At 35.2% G+C, this 11433-nt stretch overlaps 3 non-coding genes across 3 annotated transcripts; all 3 read left to right on the forward strand.

The window, feature by feature from the left end:
* The first annotated feature begins 2451 nt into the window (after positions 1-2451).
* On the forward strand, positions 2452-2524 carry Trnaf-gaa (transfer RNA phenylalanine (anticodon GAA)). The gene has a single exon. It is a non-coding gene; the product is annotated as a tRNA-Phe (tRNA).
* A 2911-nt stretch (positions 2525-5435) lies between these two features.
* Positions 5436-5508, forward strand: Trnaf-gaa (transfer RNA phenylalanine (anticodon GAA)). The gene has a single exon. It is a non-coding gene; the product is annotated as a tRNA-Phe (tRNA).
* A 2925-nt stretch (positions 5509-8433) lies between these two features.
* Trnaf-gaa (transfer RNA phenylalanine (anticodon GAA)) lies at positions 8434-8506 on the forward strand. Its single transcript has one exon. It is a non-coding gene; the product is annotated as a tRNA-Phe (tRNA).
* The last annotated feature ends 2927 nt before the right edge of the window (positions 8507-11433 follow it).

Consider the following 11433-nt stretch of genomic DNA (forward strand, 5'->3'; position numbering starts at 1 on the left):
TAATATTATGTTTGCGTTTTCAACTGGTATAATTGTGAAGGTGCCATGTGAGTGGATTCCATGGCGTGAAAGAATATTTATATAAACATCTATTCGTGTAATACATATGTAAACATGGAAGAATTTTACTTTGTATGACTATACTGATAGCATGAACTATCGATTTTCTGATTTGAAACGCCTCTTGTGCAATTGTTCTTAGCTAAAGGACATTTATCCTTGCAACTAGAGACTCACATAAACATGCATAGACATAATACATTGAATGAAGATCTCTCTTTCCTAAATGTGCTTGATTTCCGGCCGAGTCATATCAAAGACGTAACAAAATTATAGTACTAACCTCTGCTTGGCATAGCGCTCAGCTTAAGATTTTAGTAATAGGACTGGTCGGCTTGGTGTCACGATAATGTGACTGGGTGGAACATCATGCTACATGTCTGCGACATGATGCCCCCAGTGCTAGGCATCACTATAAAGAGCCACTGTAGACATCCTAGCGATATGACAAAATAATTGTTAAAGTTGCGTTTCAATTCTAAATCACACACATACACACACACACAAAGTGTACGTCTCTCTCTGTCTCTCATTAATGTGTTTCATTTTCATGGAAGTATTTTGCACAGAAATATGAGCATTCTTTAGAAGAATAATGTTTTCATTTAATGAGCAAATAACAAATTCTTTGGTTTTTATTATGCTGAGGAAATTGCTTGGTTTATTACAAGTGTTGGCTGTGATCATGCCTTGTTAAATAAATATGCCTTGTTAAATAAATTTGATAAAGAAATACTAAATTTCAGTTAAATGCCCATTGTAATTCATAAGAGTTTCATTTTCATTCTATTTTCCATGGTAATTACTTGTATGTCAAAGCAACGACTTTGATTATGTTTCAAAGAAGCAATAGCGACGATTTACAATTATTGCGGACGCAGCTTCCTTTGATTTTGTTGTGAACCGTTCAGTATCTGAGACATTATCTTTCACTAGTGTCTTGATCACATTGAAAACTTTTCATCAGCATTGGTCTCTATAAATATTACTATCTGTTACAAAATCTAAATATTATTACAAATTATGTTACATTAAAATAGCCCAAGTGTTCATTCTTGTGAAAAACCTGTCAAAGGTAATGATCGTCGTTTGAACCTTAAAAAAAATTACAATATTAGATCTAGGATAACTTTCAATAAGATGTTAATCCTTTATATGACAGCACGCACATTCCTAGTTTTACTAGCAGTAAGGCACGTGCAAAGAGTCAAAGGCTTTATTTAGATGGACCCATTTAGACTATGACATTATTGGAGATTGTTTGAAAAGGTGCTCGAGAATCAAATACCTGCCACCATAGTTCATACTCGAGTTACCTGGTATGGCAACCAGTTTTGATTGGGGCGGGGGGGGGGGGAGTACATGATCCAGTTTCTTCAATGTATTCAACGAGGTGAGGTAGGGAGGTGATCTTTCTCCTTTGTTGTTTAGTCTATACTTTTAAGAAATATATCTTAAGCTGGGTGAGTGTGACGCGGGAATACAGTTGACTGACAATGTGTTACTTCTTAACACTTTTAGTTTTGCTGGTGATGTGTTATTGGTAAGTTCTTCTGTCGCAGGTTGAAGGAAGTTATTGCAGATAAATTGACAGGTATAAATATGACATTTACATGATTTAAATCCTATTGCTGCGTATTGTACTGTGATGCTCTTTGGATAAACGTTAGTGAATGTATGAAAAGAAACATGGTTATTGACTATAATAACTGTCTTCGTCTGCTATTAAGCCTTTTGAGACGGAAGAGTGCCTCCATCATGTTTGTAAACTACAATGCATTTAGTGTTGAAGAATGAATGAGAAAGTATGTGTTTTCAATGATGAGAAGAATATCGGATAGTAAGAACTGCATTATGAAATCTTTCCGAAATTACGATATTCGTTTACATTCTCGGATTGTAGATATTTGGAACAAAGTACCCATTGAAATGTCTTACTTCATTTTGTTCTTAAGAATGCTTTTCCATTCTGTAGTTGTAGATGTGTCTATAGATTTGCACGTAAGACACCTATGATCTTTATTGTGGAGAATGCATTTATATTGTATATTTTAATTGACATGTATGGACAGCGCAATCGAAAATAAAGAATTCTTGTCTTATTTAAGGAGGTTTATTTTAGTGGTTGGCGTGTATGAGGATCGTTAAAGCTAGGGATGAGATTGGTGTGAATTTACTGCTTTTCTTGATGCTGCCTAGCAAACTGCTTTTATAGAATTGTGAAGACACAATTGAAACACTACCATTGATGTACAGTGGTCTATAAGTGGACTTGTAGAAGTGACTGACTTATTTGATAAAGTAGATGATCAAACTTGTCAGTGATGTGGATTTGGTGTGCAGTGATAAATGCAATGTCACATAGGTAAGTTGCGACAATTGTCAATGTCAGCCGGAATAGCTCAGTTGGGAGAGCGTTAGACTGAAGATCTAAAGGCCCCCGGTTCAATCCCGGGTTCCGGCACGGAACATATCCGGCGGCTGGCAGGAATTTTTGTATTTTCCTTCTAAAGCCTGTTTTCATTTTAAAACTCGTTTAAACCATTTTAACAAATAAATATTTTTTAAAAGATTAAAAAGGAAATAAACTTCCGACAAAACTCACTTTCACACTTTTGTTATCTCTATTATCGTTAGTTTCCTCCTCCTCCCTCCCCCCCCCTCTCTCTCTCTCCCTCTCAACAAAGTAAGAAATTGTTTTGAACCTTGTGAAGTGAGATGCAGAGTTTCCTGTTTCCCACGCATATGCATGTTGTGAAGTAGTATAAAATAAAATGTAAAATAGAAAAATAAATCTGGCGGAAAGTTTGATACGATTACAATCAAGAATTCCTTAAGAGTTGCAGCGTATGATAATTAAGCTTATCGATTGCAAATATTGTAAAATATTACTGCAATCGCCCATATTTAGTTTAAATTTGATTCTCAAACGTTCGATCGGAAATTCCGTTTAATATTATGTTTGCGTTTTCAACTGGTATAATTGTGAAGGTGCCATGTGAGTGGATTCCATGGCGTGAAAGAATATATATCTAAACATCTATTCGTGTAATACATATGTAAACATGGAAGAATTTTACTTTGTATGACTATGCTGATAGCATGGACTATCGATTTTCTGATTTGAAACGCCTCTTGTGCAATTGTTCTTAGCTAAAGGACATTTATCCTTGCAACTAGAGACTCACATAAACATGCATAGACATAATACATTGAATGAAGATCTCTCTTTCCTAAATGTGCTTGATTTCCGGCCGAGTCATACCAAAGACGTAACAAAATTATAGTACTAACCTCTGCTTGGCATAGCGCTCAGCTTAAGATTTTAGTAATAGGACTGGTCGGCTTGGTGTCACGATAATGTGACTGGGTGGAACATCATGCTACATGTCTGCGACATGATGCCCCCAGTGCTAGGCATCACTATAAAGAGCCACTGTAGATATCCTAGCGATATGACAAAATAATTGTTAAAGTTGCGTTTCAATTCTAAATCACACACATACACACACACACAGAGTGTACGTCTCTCTCTGTCTCTCATTAATGTGTTTCATTTTCATGGAAGTATTTTGCACAGAAATATGAGCATTCTTTAGAAGAATAATGTTTTCATTTAATGAGCAAATAACAAATTCTTTGGTTTTTATTATGCTGAGGAAATTGCTTGGTTTATTACAAGTGTTGGCTGTGATCATGCTTTGTTAAATAAATTTGATAAAGAAATACTAAATTTCAGTTAAATGCCCATTGTAATTCATAAGAGTTTCATTTCCATTCTATATTCCATGGTAATTACTTGTATGTCAAAGCAACGACTTTGATTATGTTTCAAAGAAGCAATAGCGACGATTTACAATTATTGCGGACGCAGCTTCCTTTGATTTTGTTGTGAACCGTTCAGTATCTGAGACATTATCTTTCACTAGTGTCTTGATCACATTGAAAACTTTTCATCAGCATTGGTCTCTATAAATATTACTATCTGTTACAAAATCTAAATATTATTACAAATTATGTTACATTAAAATAGCCCAAGTGTCCATTCTTGTGAAAAACCTGTCAAAGGTAATGATCGTCGTTTGAACCTTAAAAAAATTATAATATTAGATTTAGGATAACTTTCAATAAGATGTTAATCCTTTATATGACAGCACGCACATTCCTAGTTTTACTAGCAGTAAGGCACGTGGCAAAGAGTCAAAGGCTTTATTTAGATGGACCCATTTAGACTATGACATTATTGGAGATTGTTTGAAAAGGTGCTCGAGAATCAAATACCTGCCACCATAGTTCATACTCGAGTTACCTGGTATGGCAACCAGTTTTGATTGGGGCGGGAGTACATGATCCAGTTTCTTCAATGTATTCAACGGGGTGAGGTAGGGAGGTGATCTTTATCCTTTGTTGTTTAGTCTATACTTTTAAGAAATATATCTTAAGCTGGGTGAGTGTGACGCGGGAATACAGTTGACTGAAAATGTGTTACTTCTTAACACTTTTAGTTTTGCTGGTGATGTGCTATTGGTAAGTTCTTCTGTCGCAGGTTGAAGGAAGTTATTGCAGATAAATTGACAGGTATAAATATGACATTTACATGATTTAAATCCTATTGCTGCGTATTGTACTGCGATGCTCTTTGGATAAACGTTAGTGAATGTATGAAAAGAAACATGGTTATTGACTATAATAACTGTCTTCGTCTGCTATTAAGCCTTTTGAGACGGAAGAGTGCCTCCATCATGTTTGTAAACTACAATGCATTTAGTGTTGAAGAATGAATGAGAAAGTATGTGTTTTCAATGATGAGAAGAATATCGGATAGTAAGAACTGCATTATGAAATCTTTCCGAAATTACGATATTCGTTTACATTCTCGGATTGTAGATATTTGGAACAAAGTACCCATTGAAATGTCTTACTTCATTTTGTTCTTAAGAATGCTTTTCCATTCTGTAGTTGTAGATGTGTCTATAGATTTGCACGTAAGACACCTATGATCTTTATTGTGGAGAATGCATTTATATTGTATATTTTAATTGACATGTATGGACAGCGCAATCGAAAATAAAGAATTCTTGTCTTATTTAAGGAGGTTTATTTTAGTGGTTGGCGTGTATGAAGATCGTTAAAGCTAGGGATGAGATTGGTGTGAATTTACTGCTTTTCTTGATGCTGCCTAGCAAACTGCTTTTATAGAATTGTGAAGACACAATTGAAACACTACCATTGATGTACAGTGGTCTAAAAGTGGACTTGTAGAAGTGACTGACTTATTTGATAAAGTAGATGATCAAACTTGTCAGTGATGTGGATTTGGTGCGCAGTGATAAATGCAATGTCACATAGGTAAGTTGCGACAATTGTCAATGTCAGCCGGAATAGCTCAGTTGGGAGAGCGTTAGACTGAAGATCTAAAGGCCCCCGGTTCAATCCCGGGTTCCGGCACGGAACATATCCGGCGGCTGGCAGGAATTTTTGTATTTTCTTTCTAAAGCCTGTTTTCATTTTAAAACTCGTTTAAACCATTTTAACAAATAAATATTTTTTAAAAGATTAAAAAGGAAATAAAACAAACTTCCGACAAAACTCACTTTCACACTTTTGTTATCTCTATTATCGTTAGGTTCCTCCTCCTCCCTCCCCTCTCTCTCTCTCTCTCTCTCTCTCTCTCTCACAACAAAGTAAGAAATTGTTTTGAACCTTGTGAAGTGAGATGCAGAGTTTCCTGCTTCCAACGAATATGCATGTTGTGAAGTAGTGTAAAATAAAATGTAAAATAGAAAAATAAATCTGGCGGAAAGTTTGATACGATTACAATCAAGAATTCCTTAAGAGTTACAGCGTATGATAATTAAGCTTATCGATTGCAAATATTGTAAAATATTACTGCAATCGCCCATATTTGGTTTAAATTTGATTCTCAAACGTTCGATCGGAAATTCCGTTTAATATTATGTTTGCGTTTTCAACTGGTATAATTGTGAAGGTGCCATGTGTGTGGATTCCATGGCGTGAAAGAATATATATCTAAACATCTATTCGTGTAATACATATGTAAACATGGAAGAATTTTACTTTGTATGACTATGCTGATAGCATGGACTATCGATTTTCTGATTTGAAACGCCTCTTGTGCAATTGTTCTTAGCTAAAGGACATTTATCCTTGCAACTAGAGACTCACATAAACATGCATAGACATAATACATTGAATGAAGATCTCTCTTTCCTAAATGTGCTTGATTTCCGGCCGAGTCATACCAAAGACGTAACAAAATTATAGTACTAACCTCTGCTTGGCATAGCGCTCAGCTTAAGATTTTAGTAATAGGACTGGTCGGCTTGGTGTCACGATAATGTGACTGGGTGGAACATCATGCTACATGTCTGCGACATGATGCCCCCAGTGCTAGGCATCACCATAAAGAGCCACTGTAGATATCCTAGCGATATGACAAAATAATTGTTAAAGTTGCGTTTCAATTCTAAATCACACACATACACACACACACAGAGTGTACGTCTCTCTCTGTCTCTCATTAATGTGTTTCATTTTCATGGAAGTATTTTGCACAGAAATATGAGCATTCTTTAGAAGAATAATGTTTTCATTTAATGAGCAAATAACAAATTCTTTGGTTTTTATTATGCTGAGGAAATTGCTTGGTTTATTACAAGTGTTGGCTGTGATCATGCTTTGTTAAATAAATTTGATAAAGAAATACTAAATTTCAGTTAAATGCCCATTGTAATTCATAAGAGTTTCATTTCCATTCTATATTCCATGGTAATTACTTGTATGTCAAAGCAACGACTTTGATTATGTTTCAAAGAAGCAATAGCGACGATTTACAATTATTGCGGACGCAGCTTCCTTTGATTTTGTTGTGAACCGTTCAGTATCTGAGAGATTATCTTTCACTAGTGTCTTGATCACATTGAAAACTTTTCATCAGCATTGGTCTCTATAAATATTACTATCTGTTACAAAATCTAAATATTATTACAAATTATGTTACATTAAAATAGCCCAAGTGTCCATTCTTGTGAAAAACCTGTCAAAGGTAATGATCGTCGTTTGAACCTTAAAAAAATTACAATATTAGATTTAGGATAACTTTCAATAAGATGTTAATCCTTTATATGACAGCACGCACATTCCTAGTTTTACTAGCAGTAAGGCACGTGGCAAAGAGTCAAAGGCTTTATTTAGATGGACCCATTTAGACTATGACATTATTGGAGATTGTTTGAAAAGGTGCTCGAGAATCAAATACCTGCCACCATAGTTCATACTCGAGTTACCTGGTATGGCAACCAGTTTTGATTGGGGCGGGAGTACATGATCCAGTTTCTTCAATGTATTCAACGGGGTGAGGTAGGGAGGTGATCTTTATCCTTTGTTGTTTAGTCTATACTTTTAAGAAATATATCTTAAGCTGGGTGAGTGTGACGCGGGAATACAGTTGACTGAAAATGTGTTACTTCTTAACACTTTTAGTTTTGCTGGTGATGTGTTATTGGTAAGTTCTTCTGTCGCAGGTTGAAGGAAGTTATTGCAGATAAATTGACAGGTATAAATATGACATTTACATGATTTAAATCCTATTGCTGCGTATTGTACTGCGATGCTCTTTGGATAAACGTTAGTGAATGTATGAAAAGAAACATGGTTATTGACTATAATAACTGTCTTCGTCTGCTATTAAGCCTTTTGAGACGGAAGAGTGCCTCCATCATGTTTGTAAACTACAATGCATTTAGTGTTGAAGAATGAATGAGAAAGTATGTGTTTTCAATGATGAGAAGAATATCGGATAGTAAGAACTGCATTATGAAATCTTTCCGAAATTACGATATTCGTTTACATTCTCGGATTGTAGATATTTGGAACAAAGTACCCATTGAAATGTCTTACTTCATTTTGTTCTTAAGAATGCTTTTCCATTCTGTAGTTGTAGATGTGTCTATAGATTTGCACGTAAGACACCTATGATCTTTATTGTGGAGAATGCATTTATATTGTATATTTTAATTGACATGTATGGACAGCGCAATCGAAAATAAAGAATTCTTGTCTTATTTAAGGAGGTTTATTTTAGTGGTTGGCGTGTATGAAGATCGTTAAAGCTAGGGATGAGATTGGTGTGAATTTACTGCTTTTCTTGATGCTGCCTAGCAAACTGCTTTTATAGAATTGTGAAGACACAATTGAAACACTACCATTGATGTACAGTGGTCTATAAGTGGACTTGTAGAAGTGACTGACTTATTTGATAAAGTAGATGATCAAACTTGTCAGTGATGTGGATTTGGTGCGCAGTGATAAATGCAATGTCACATAGGTAAGTTGCGACAATTGTCAATGTCAGCCGGAATAGCTCAGTTGGGAGAGCGTTAGACTGAAGATCTAAAGGCCCCCGGTTCAATCCCGGGTTCCGGCACGGAACATATCCGGCGGCTGGCAGGAATTTTTGTATTTTCTTTCTAAAGCCTGTTTTCATTTTAAAACTCGTTTAAACCATTTTAACAAATAAATATTTTTTAAAAGATTAAAAAGGAAATAAAACAAACTTCCGACAAAACTCACTTTCACACTTTTGTTATCTCTATTATCGTTAGGTTCCTCCTCCTCCCTCCCCTCTCTCTCTCTCTCTCTCTCTCTCTCTCTCACACAACAAAGTAAGAAATTGTTTTGAACCTTGTGAAGTGAGATGCAGAGTTTCCTGCTTCCAACGAATATGCATGTTGTGAAGTAGTGTAAAATAAAATGTAAAATAGAAAAATAAATCTGGCGGAAAGTTTGATACGATTACAATCAAGAATTCCTTAAGAGTTACAGCGTATGATAATTAAGCTTATCGATTGCAAATATTGTAAAATATTACTGCAATCGCCCATATTTAGTTTAAATTTGATTCTCAAACGTTCGATCGGAAATTCCGTTTAATATTATGTTTGCGTTTTCAACTGGTATAATTGTGAAGGTGCCATGTGAGTGGATTCCATGGCGTGAAAGAATATATATCTAAACATCTATTCGTGTAATACATATGTAAACATGGAAGAATTTTACTTTGTATGACTATGCTGATAGCATGGACTATCGATTTTCTGATTTGAAACGCCTCTTGTGCAATTGTTCTTAGCTAAAGGACATTTATCCTTGCAACTAGAGACTCACATAAACATGCATAGACATAATACATTGAATGAAGATCTCTCTTTCCTAAATGTGCTTGATTTCCGGCCGAGTCATACCAAAGACGTAACAAAATTATAGTACTAACCTCTGCTTGGCATAGCGCTCAGCTTAAGATTTTAGTAATAGGACTGGTCGGCTTGGTGTCACGATAATGTGACTGGGTGGAACATCATGCTACATGTCTGCGACATGATGCCCCCAGTGCTAGGCATCACTATAAAGAGCCACTGTAGATATCCTAGCGATATGACAAAATAATTGTTAAAGTTGCGTTTCAATTCTAAATCACACACATACACACACACACAGAGTGTACGTCTCTCTCTGTCTCTCATTAATGTGTTTCATTTTCATGGAAGTATTTTGCACAGAAATATGAGCATTCTTTAGAAGAATAATGTTTTCATTTAATGAGCAAATAACAAATTCTTTGGTTTTTATTATGCTGAGGAAATTGCTTGGTTTATTACAAGTGTTGGCTGTGATCATGCTTTGTTAAATAAATTTGATAAAGAAATACTAAATTTCAGTTAAATGCCCATTGTAATTCATAAGAGTTTCATTTCCATTCTATATTCCATGGTAATTACTTGTATGTCAAAGCAACGACTTTGATTATGTTTCAAAGAAGCAATAGCGACGATTTACAATTATTGCGGACGCAGCTTCCTTTGATTTTGTTGTGAACCGTTCAGTATCTGAGACATTATCTTTCACTAGTGTCTTGATCACATTGAAAACTTTTCATCAGCATTGGTCTCTATAAATATTACTATCTGTTACAAAATCTAAATATTATTACAAATTATGTTACATTAAAATAGCCCAAGTGTCCATTCTTGTGAAAAACCTGTCAAAGGTAATGATCGTCGTTTGAACCTTAAAAAAATTATAATATTAGATTTAGGATAACTTTCAATAAGATGTTAATCCTTTATATGACAGCACGCACATTCCTAGTTTTACTAGCAGTAAGGCACGTGGCAAAGAGTCAAAGGCTTTATTTAGATGGACCCATTTAGACTATGACATTATTGGAGATTGTTTGAAAAGGTGCTCGAGAATCAAATACCTGCCACCATAGTTCATACTCGAGTTACCTGGTATGGCAACCAGTTTTGATTGGGGCGGGAGTACATGATCCAGTTTCTTCAATGTATTCAACGGGGTGAGGTAGGGAGGTGATCTTTATCCTTTGTTGTTTAGTCTATACTTTTAAGAAATATATCTTAAGCTGGGTGAGTGTGACGCGGGAATACAGTTGACTGAAAATGTGTTACTTCTTAACACTTTTAGTTTTGCTGGTGATGTGTTATTGGTAAGTTCTTCTGTCGCAGGTTGAAGGAAGTTATTGCAGATAAATTGACAGGTATAAATATGACATTTACATGATTTAAATCCTATTGCTGCGTATTGTACTGCGATGCTCTTTGGATAAACGTTAGTGAATGTATGAAAAGAAACATGGTTATTGACTATAATAACTGTCTTCGTCTGCTATTAAGCCTTTTGAGACGGAAGAGTGCCTCCATCATGTTTGTAAACTACAATGCATTTAGTGTTGAAGAATGAATGAGAAAGTATGTGTTTTCAATGATGAGAAGAATATCGGATAGTAAGAACTGCATTATGAAATCTTTCCGAAATTACGATATTCGTTTACATTCTCGGATTGTAGATATTTGGAACAAAGTACCCATTGAAATGTCTTACTTCATTTTGTTCTTAAGAATGCTTTTCCATTCTGTAGTTGTAGATGTGTCTATAGATTTGCACGTAAGACACCTATGATCTTTATTGTGGAGAATGCATTTATATTGTATATTTTAATTGACATGTATGGACAGCGCAATCGAAAATAAAGAATTCTTGTCTTATTTAAGGAGGTTTATTTTAGTGGTTGGCGTGTATGAAGATCGTTAAAGCTAGGGATGAGATTGGTGTGAATTTACTGCTTTTCTTGATGCTGCCTAGCAAACTGCTTTTATAGAATTGTGAAGACACAATTGAAACACTACCATTGATGTACAGTGGTCTATAAGTGGACTTGTAGAAGTGACTGACTTATTTGATAAAGTAGATGATCAAACTTGTCAGTGATGTGGATTTGGTGCGCAGTGATAAATGCAATGTCACATAGGTAAGTTGCGACAATTGTCAATGTCA

This window comes from Sinohyriopsis cumingii, chromosome 11 (assembly GCF_028554795.1).
Source record: "Sinohyriopsis cumingii isolate HCF-2022 chromosome 11, ASM2855479v2, whole genome shotgun sequence".
NCBI classification, from domain to species: Eukaryota; Metazoa; Mollusca; class Bivalvia; order Unionida; family Unionidae; genus Sinohyriopsis; species Sinohyriopsis cumingii.